This window comes from Haliaeetus leucocephalus, unplaced genomic scaffold (genome assembly GCF_000737465.1).
Source record: "Haliaeetus leucocephalus isolate CR32 unplaced genomic scaffold, Haliaeetus_leucocephalus-4.0 Scaffold184, whole genome shotgun sequence".
Classification (NCBI taxonomy): Eukaryota; Metazoa; Chordata; class Aves; order Accipitriformes; family Accipitridae; genus Haliaeetus; species Haliaeetus leucocephalus.
In genome coordinates this window covers 9,260,752-9,270,108 of record NW_010972620.1, presented here as the reverse complement: position 1 = coordinate 9,270,108, position 9,357 = coordinate 9,260,752, and positions in this window count along the sequence as shown.

The window sequence follows — 9,357 nt, the reverse complement described above, 5'->3', positions numbered from 1 at the left end:
CGCGGGCAGGGCCCCCCCCCCCCCCCCACCCCGTTTTGCTGTTACAGGGCATCAGGCCCCCTGGCTGAACTCCACAGGTGATTTCTCTCCAGGGTGCAGCCTGTCTTGGTTCCTAACTGCTTTAATGCTCGTTGTGTTTCTCATTTAACGGCTTGCATTTATGTGTTGACTCAGGTTCAGAAAGTGTTGTGCACTCTTTGTAGAACAATTACTTTAGAGAAATCATTTTGCCTTTCCATCTTTCCTGGGCAAAACCAGTAAAAGCTAAATAGTTCCTCACAGCTCAGGAAAATAAGATGTAAAAAGAGTAGCAAGCATCCTCTGGACAGCATAAGCTACAAGGGAATTTTACTTCTCCCAAATGCAATCATCTGGCCTGGATGTTAGAGGTCTGTAAAGGATGCCTCAGGGTAATCACTGCATTCTGTTGTGATCTGGGATCTCACCAGTAAGTCAGAGCTGAGACACAAGAGTTGTTGAATCATAGAAGAAAGGGAATATTCCTTAATTTGCAGCAAAAGACATTGGGAGCTTCCTGGAGAGAGAAGGAGAGAGAGGACCCTAGAGGTAAGAAAGTTGCTAGACATGGGCAAATGTTCAAAATTATTCTCAAAAGTAAGCACATTTGAATACTCAGGTCTTAGGGTGAAACAAAGAGGAAACAAGGACTAAAGTTATCTGTCTCCTCCAGCAAGGGGACCTGCCCCATGTTCCCATCGTAGTCACCCTTCTGAGCCTGCTGCGAGGCTGCCTGCAGCTCTCCAGGGCTGTTGGACAGGGGCACCGTCCTCAGAGGAAGGTAGCTGCTCCTTGGCAGCAAATCTCCAAAACCACGCTGGAAGCTGGTGTTCCTCAGCACATCTTTTGGACATCCATGTTGGACAACCCTTTGCTTTTGCCTCAGCACTGCGGAACACAGGGATAGGGAGGGGGACGCCCCTCCCTTCTCCTATATGGGAGTAAAATACTAGCTGTAAGCTTTTTGCTTGGGATGATGGAGAGGGTGGTGGGTACAGGGGCGGGAAACCCTCACCCTATAGGTGAGAACCTTTTTGGTGCAGCACAGCCATCAGTCCCTCTTGCTTTGGGGAAAAGGACGATTTCATCACCAAAATTTGAGTTGGTAGGACAAATTCGGCAGAACGGTATGGTCAGCTTTGTGCATGAGCCTGTGGTGCTGGAGCAGCCCTGATGCTGTGCACGCAGCGTGCATACCTTCGGGCTGTGTGCATATCCAAAGCAAGCCCTTATACGTATATTTAGGTGGGCAGCTGAGAGCCAGCAGCACAGGTCCAGTGTGTCTGGGGCTGTGCCCTTGGTCTGTGCCACCAGCTCCACGCTCACTGTTGGCTCGGTCCTATAAAAGGCAGAGGCAGGAGCACTGTGGCTGTGCCAGTAACCCTGCTTGCTCCCTGGCCTCCCCCAAACTTCAGCAATGAGTGAGCTGCTGGGGATATGAGTTGCTTTGTCACACTTTGGTCTCCCTTTTCTATGCTGGGACTGGACCCTCTTTCCCCAGGAAAGCCGGTGTCCAGGAGCAGACATTTCACCCATCCTGAAGCTTGCTCTGCTGGAAACAGGCCATTGCCACAAGCACTTGTCCTGGCAGTGGGGAAGGGCCCGCAGGGCTCCGGCGGGAGAGCTCCTGGCCCATGGTGTGGGAGATGATGGGTTACCTCATTAGGAGCTGTTTGCAGTTGTTTATAACTTTGACAAATTATTTAATTACCCAGACTGAATTTTTTTCTGCCCTGAATGTCTGCCTCAGGCAAAATATTTTTAGAAAACTGTTAACATGGGTGGTCAGCTGCTCCTGAGATGATGTAAGGGCACAAAAAAAAGGACTTCTTTTCCCCTGTTAAAATGGGGGGCTGTGCAATTGATCTGCAAAGGCACAGCAACTCTGACACCTGTCTCGAGGTCACAGTGGTGACTGTCCCACTCTGAGTGGGTGCTGCAGTCAGTGTCCCCCCACCAGCACCACAGGAGGCTGAGTTATTGCCCCACTCCTTTTTGTGCCTCTGTTGCCAGCCGTGAAGTTACCCTGGGACAAACTGGGATGCAGAACTAGCCCAGCACATTCTCGGACTGCAGGAGACGGCTATGAAATTAATTTAGCTCCGAATGTCTCTTCCTTCCTAATTTCTTGGCTCATTAATTGCCACACAGGGATGCCACCTCCACGTGGTGTTTGGTTAAAACAAGCACTGTATGGCCACAAGGAGCAGGTACTGAGGAACGTGTGTTCCTCACCTCAGTTCCCCTTTATGGGGTTAAGTGTGGATCCACATGGATCCCCACACCGGGTGCTGGGAGGATGAATGAAACACTGCATCTGTGTGGCATGAGAGCAGCTACGTTCTCCAAGGTCACCACAGGGGGACTGTGGTCCAGTTTCTGTTTTCAGCACCTCTCAGCTGGTGAATCAGAAAACGCCTTCCACCTGGCCATGTTTATTCAGAGGACAAGGGTTAATGCTTTTTCAAGGCTTAGAGGAAATATGTCATCTTGTGTTTAAGTGAAGGCTATTAACACCATAAATCACCTTTACCAGCATCAGTGCCTGCAGACCAATATCTTGTTCCTCTGTAGTTCAGGTGGGCTGGTTGCTAACCCTTGGGCACACAGGTAGACACCCCTGAGAGCCTGTCTATACTTGACCAGCAGGTTGCAACTGAGCTTTATTTTCTATTACCTTTTTTAGACAGTTTGGGGACCAGTCTCCCACTGGTATCTGAGGACAGCAGAGCAGCATCATTGCCTTCTTTCTCTGCAAAGCTGGCAGAGGATTTTACCCCTCTATCTTTCAGCATCTTCAATTTATCACAGCAGAAGTCACCTTCCATTTCAACTGCCCATGAAGAAGGACATAAGCAGTATTTCCTCCCTCCAAACACTACACAAACTCCTGATGGCCACTAGCAGCAGAGACAAATTAAACCACTGTTGGCTCCGTGGGGCAGGGACCACCTGAATCTGAGTATTTTTGCACAGCTGAGTACAATGCCCACACTGAGAAATTAATGAGTAATAACCATTAAATGATTAATGAGATGCTAGCAAAAATAATGGCAGCATTGTGAAATGTAGTTTGTCTTCACTAATAATGTTCTCTGGAGATTAGATGCTCCTGTGTTCTGCCTTGTAACTTCATTAAAGCACCAACATGCAGCTGACTGCCAGTGAGGAAATATATGGCTTAGATATGTGTTGTTCTTCTTAAGAGCTCATTATATATTGCTTTCCTGGCCATTAGTACTTAGCTTTTTGGCTTATGTGGAAGGCCTGTTTCCTGATCTCTGCATTATCTCAACCTTGACCTAATTCACACCATTTTTGACTGAGAGAGATTTTTGCAAGGCCATTTATCTGCTTGGCTTGGAGCTGATGCTGTAGTGAGATCATGTGCGATGGAGTCTCCTCTCATCTTGAGAGTGAATTAGGGAATAAGGTGGAGAATTAGGGAATCAGGCTGATCTCTTAATATCCTGGCTCAGTGATCTTCAGACTTTCTCTGATTTGCTAACGCCTGCATATCTGCCAGCAGAGGTGCAGGTCCCAGATAGCAGATTCAAAGGCTGCTGACATTTAACTAGCTTTTCTTGTTACTTTTCTCAGACTCTTAAAATCCAGCTCCAGCCCTGGGGAGTCTGCAGTTCACAGGCTGAAAATCGCTGATAACAAACTTTTCTTTTGAGATCGGTTTGTCTTAGTTTGCAGAGATGTCATAGAAACTATTTAGGTGTTTAAAAGGAAATGAGGTTGAGTGATGAAGCACATCTCAGTGGTGTCACCCTGGGCCTCTGCAGCCACTGGGGTTCGGGGCTGACACAGTCCTTGTCCGGCGTGACTACTCCAGGAAGCAGACCAAGTCCTTCAATAGCTGGATTCATGGCTTTTAAGCCAAAACTTCTGTCTGTACTGTGTTGCTGATTCACCAAAGACCCTCAGGTAAGTCACAGCTAAAAGCTGATTCTGCCACCTATTTTTTGCCACTGTCCATAGATGCTCTTGGTTAGCAGGTGCACGAGCACTTGACTTGCAGATGTTGGTTGCCAGTGCTCAAATCGCATGGACAGGTTGGTTTACTGTCACTCTTCTCCTGGCTATTATGTTGAAATGACCACAAGATAATAAAATCTTGTTTGATATAACCATAGGAAATACAGCTTTATAAAATAACCTCCTGATTCTGTCTCCGTAGCTCATTACAAGTTGTTCCATGTTGACAGTCAAGAACATGTCATATATGAAGTCAATTTTCTGTTGACTCTTACCAGCAATTTAGGCAGTAACCATTTGGGGTACTAGATAAGGACTCTTGAATTTCAAGATGTAATCCATAGCACAGATCTCTTAAAACACTTACAGATACATTGTTATAACACGAATCTACCTGTAGTGACTGTGATCGTGGTTGAATTTAGTGCTTCTGGAATGCACAAACAATGATGTGTGAGTTCCACAGAGGCAAACTGATTAATGCCACAGATCTTTTGTATGGAGTGATCCTATATTTCTCTAATTTGCATGTCAGGAAGGGAAGAAGTTTGTAAAGGTAGAAAGAGAAATTTAGTAAGAAATTTCATAATTTTTTTTCCCCAAGAATTTTTTTTTTTTACTTGAGGCTTTAAGCAAAAGTGACTGTGTTTTCAAGTCAGGCATAGAGTTATGAAGAAGCATCACTGTGTCACGCTCTGGTGCAGTAGAGCAGGGGCTTTAAAAATGGGGAGCTAGGGCTGTTTGCACCCAGAGGGACTAGAGCTGGGGGGAGGGAAGGGAGCAGCAGAGCAAAGCCCCTCAAGGGTGCGGAAACACCTTTTCTTGGTGCAACCCGAGGCGATGCCCAGGTCTTACAGGCTGCATTTAAAAAGAGCTAGCTTGCGTCCTTGTGCTTAACTTGCAGAGGGACCCGTCACCACGGAGCGGTGCTGCGGCTCCTGCGCTCCCGCCTGCTCCCAGCCGCTTCTCCCCGCACCGCCCCGCGCTGCGAGGGCTGTCCGTCCGTCCGTCCGTCCGATCATACTCAGAAGCATGAGGGAGATTTTTCAGGAGTGCTGAGCGTCCCTGGCAGTGGTGCCGGGCAAATCGGCGCTGCCAGCCCTGCCGTGGTGTTGCTCAGGGATAGAGCTGTCAGGACTTCTGCAGCACCGATGTCACGCTGGAGGTTGAAGCACAAGCCCGGTTGTCATTCAGGACACTTGGGCTCATCTCGTGTATGTATCTCAACTACAAATCTTCATAATGTTTTAAGAGACATCAGGCATTTTCTGGGCTAAAGGTGTGGCAGAGCAATGTTAACTCTTTCTTATGCACTGCAAATAAACTGCAGAGGTTGTACTGGTAACTGAGAGTGAAGCAATCCCACTGGCAGGGCTGGGTGGTGGTAAGGGTCCACTCCTCTGTGCTGTAAACCACGAAGCAGAGTTTCCCAAGAAAAGTGAGGTATGCATCAAAACATCATAACCAAAACACTACAGATGTTTTCTTATTACAAGAAAAACCAATCTCTCTCCACAAGGGTTAAAATTCACCTTGTCTACGTTTCTTGGTGCTGCGAGGTGGGAGATTTACTCTCCCAGTGCCTTGTGTAGTTATTTACTTTCGTATAACACGATGGTTTAAAAGCCCTGCCTCTGTGAGAGGAGGATGTGCACGCAGCAAGGCATGATGTCTTCTCTGCAAAGGTGTAAACCATCACACAGAGCAGTATTTAATCCGGTCGGGGTCTGGGTTTGTCTCAGGTTTCCTTCAGGCACCAGTGCTGACTCCAAACTTGCTTCAAAGTGAGTAACAGAAAACTCAGCTCATTTCTCTGTGGCATTTCTCTGCAGAGAAAAAAAATCCCCCCAAACCCAACAGCGGCTCTTTCTCATCAGAAGCCTTTAGTCACATCCTTTGGCAGTCCCCTTCGCCAACCACCCTGGCCCCCAGCGGCGCAGTCACAGGGATGAAGCCTCAGCCGCTCCTCATCCGAGCAGACAGGGCCCCGCACGGGCAGCAGCTGCAGCCACCGCAGCCGCTGTCACCCGGGATGGAGCCCGCGCGGGAAGTGCCGACTGCCTCTGACAGCTCCCTACCCCTAGCTGCTGCTGCTTTTCTAAAAGCCTTTTCTTCCAGATAAAAATCTGTCTTGTTTTATGGACTCCTCTGGTTTAGAGTAGCTCGGCTGGAGAACAGCTATCTTGTTAAGGCAGTTCGTTCAAGAGTAGCGACGACAGGATTGTTTAGGAACTGTGAAGAGGACATCTTAATCATCCAGGCAAAATTTTCTCTCCTAGCTCTTCTGCTACAAAGAAGGAGCTTTTCCAAGTATCTGGGGCTCACATAACAGCTTAAATATTATGGAAGTTGTAAGAGCTTGTTACCCAGCATGTGTGTATACACACACATGGCTGTCTGATCATCAGTTCCTCTGCAGATTAATAGGGGACCTCTGATCCTAAGTAAATCCGTGTTGTGGTATGAAAACATTGTTTCATTCTCCTACTGGTGCTAGGGCCACCTGACCTAAAACACAATCCCTGAAGCATTTAAAACTTGGTGCTTCACAGTAGCTGCAATTCATTTTCCAGCAAAATTAGAGTCCTGTTTCACAAGGTTGTCTTGTCATCTAGCTCTTGACTTTATCTGTGTGTATGACCCACCTCCTCACATCATTAATCTTCTCTGTGTATATTTATGATATTTATATGGTGTTGGGTGTCTCCAGAATGCTGTAAACACAAATGCAGTTATCTGATTGTGGCAGTTCTGTCCTTCTCCCAGGAAAATAGCGGCCTGCCTTAATCTTCTCAGGGGGGTCTCTTCCTTTCACCAGCAGCAGATATTCTCTGTGATGACAAGTGACTTGTGAATGATCATTCACAAGTGGCAGATTTTGCCAATGCTTGACTATGATAAACAGGAAACCAACAAACCCTAGGAATCTCAGGATGTTGAGACTTGAAGGTACAGTTTTCCTTTCTCTGCCCAACTCTTATTTCTTCTTTCTCACACGTTCTGACTTTGGAGCTTGTCTCTGAGCTTAAAAGCTTCAGAGCTTGAGCCCTAACACCTTATCGGAGGGAAGATGGGAGGAAGAGGTGGCTGCAGGTTGCTGTGGGTTTACTGCTGCATTGCTGGTCTCTGGCATGTTCCTGCTTGCTGTCCCCAGGTGCATAATCATGAGGAGTAATTCATGCATGTTTTAGAAGACACAATCCCAAGAATGCAATTAACTTCATCCAAAGCAGCAGATAGTCTTACAGAAACTGTGTGCTAAAACCAATTAACCATCCCAGAATCCCCCCCTTGTCAGACAGACCCCCTTGTCCCCCCCCAAGCTCTTGTAGACAGTTAAGGACAAAAACATGCCATCATCAGAGACAGATGGTTCTTCACAAAACAGACTCTGCACTCTCAGTCCTGGTCCTCAGTGCAGAGCACAAAATACCTTTGGAAGACAATATTATGGACTGCAATTTATAACTTAATACTAACAATCATGGACTCAGCAGAAATGGTCTTTTAAGACACATTGCAATTTTCCATATTCTCTGTCCCAAGCTAAATCCTTGTGGTCCTACAGGCAGTAATTACCTACTGTGTCCTGCAGAGGATAATCACCTTCTCACTGCCTTTGCTAACATCCCGTCTCTGTCTAACCGCTCCTGCCTTTCCAAAGCAAAAAGCTAGAATCACATTGTGTGGGTTGATAGGATCCTGTGGTGTCTTAATAGCCACCCCTCTGCTCCTTTAGGTTTTGTCTGCAGTAACAAGGCTCTGAATGCCCCTGAACTGTTCTGCACTAAACCTCCTGGGGAACTTGGTGTCTTGACTTTGGTACCACACGCAGCATTAAATGTGCTGTTGTAAATTATTCCCTGTCCCTTCATCAAGACCTTTCATAGACAGACCCCCTTGTCCCCCTCTACCTCTGCCCCTCCCTTCTCTATAATGGGAACATGTCCCTTTGAGTCATTTCTTGTCTTTAAATCTCATTAAATTTTCCCTTTTGTTTAGCTGATGGCAGTCCATCTATGCAAAATAAAGTGCTGTAGTGACTCTGAGGGGCACTGCAGAAAATATTTGAGGTCCACGTCAGAAAAAATGATGGAGTGACAGCTTAGGTGAGTGAAGAGGGTCAGGAGAACTGATCCCTTCATGGCTTGGTCTCAGCCAGGGTCCTCAGCAGTTAATGGCTGAGCAGGTTTCTTGCTAATTCCCCAGCCTTGAAGCAGCACCTTCAGCTCAGCTTGGTGCCTCTATACCATTTCTGGTATTCACCTCCACTTTCCCAGCCCTCTGCTTTTCATCTGGCCTCCCCAGATCCATTACCAAGAACTACCCTTGCTCATTAGGAGTAAATAATCTCTGTGTGATTGAAGCTGATTTTGGGGGGAACCAAGCCAGCACACAGTGGCCACAAAACAACCACAAACCGGCTTCGCTGCTGTGGGTTACAAGCGCCCGGAGCTGGCTTCGCTCGGATGTTTGTTGGCTTCCAGCCATGGCTTTCCAACCTGAGCAGCGGATCAGAACAATTAAGCCATATAAGTGCAAGGCAGGGATTGTATTTTGGGTTATTTCAGATTATCAAATTCTCAATCTCTGCATCTGGCATAATCATTGTTTTATTGCCTGTGTCCTCTTTTAGCTAGAAGCGTGCTCTGGAAGTGGACAGAAGCATTGCAAACCCAGCTCTTGCTATTGAATTCCTTACCAAAATGAGGCTAGATTCCACCCTAAAGGCTTTTGACTACCACAAAGATGGAGAGGGTTGCATTGGGCTTGTGTGGTGGGGTTTTGGTAGCAGGGGAGGAGCTGTAGGGGTGGCTCCTGTGAGAAGCTGCTAGAAGCTTCCCTGGCTCAAAGTTGGACCTGCCTCCGGCCAAGGCCGAGCCCATCAGCGATGGTGGTAGCGCCTCTGGGAGAACAGATTTAAGAGGGTGGGCCTGCAGTGAGTAGGGGGATCGGAATGTGAGAGGACACCAATGCAGACACCAAGGTCAGTGAGGAAGGAGGGGAGGATGGGATGCCCCTGCAGCCTGTGGTGAGATGGCAGGCTGTCCCCCTGTAGCCCATGGAGGTGGGTGGGGGAGCGGATTCCCAATTGCAGCCCGGGGAGGAGCCCACACTGGAGCAGGTGGGTGCCCCTGAAGATGGCCATGACTCCATGGGAGAGCCTGTGCTGGGGCAGTCTGTTCCTGAAGGACTGCAGCCTGCAGAAAGGATCCACGTTGGAGCGGTTTGTGAAGAACTGCAGCCCGTGGGAAGGACTTGTGTTGGAGAAGTTTGTGGAGGACTGTCTCCTGTGGGAAGGACCCCACGCTGGAGCAGGGAAAGAGTAGAGTTTTCTTCCTGAGGAACGAAGGA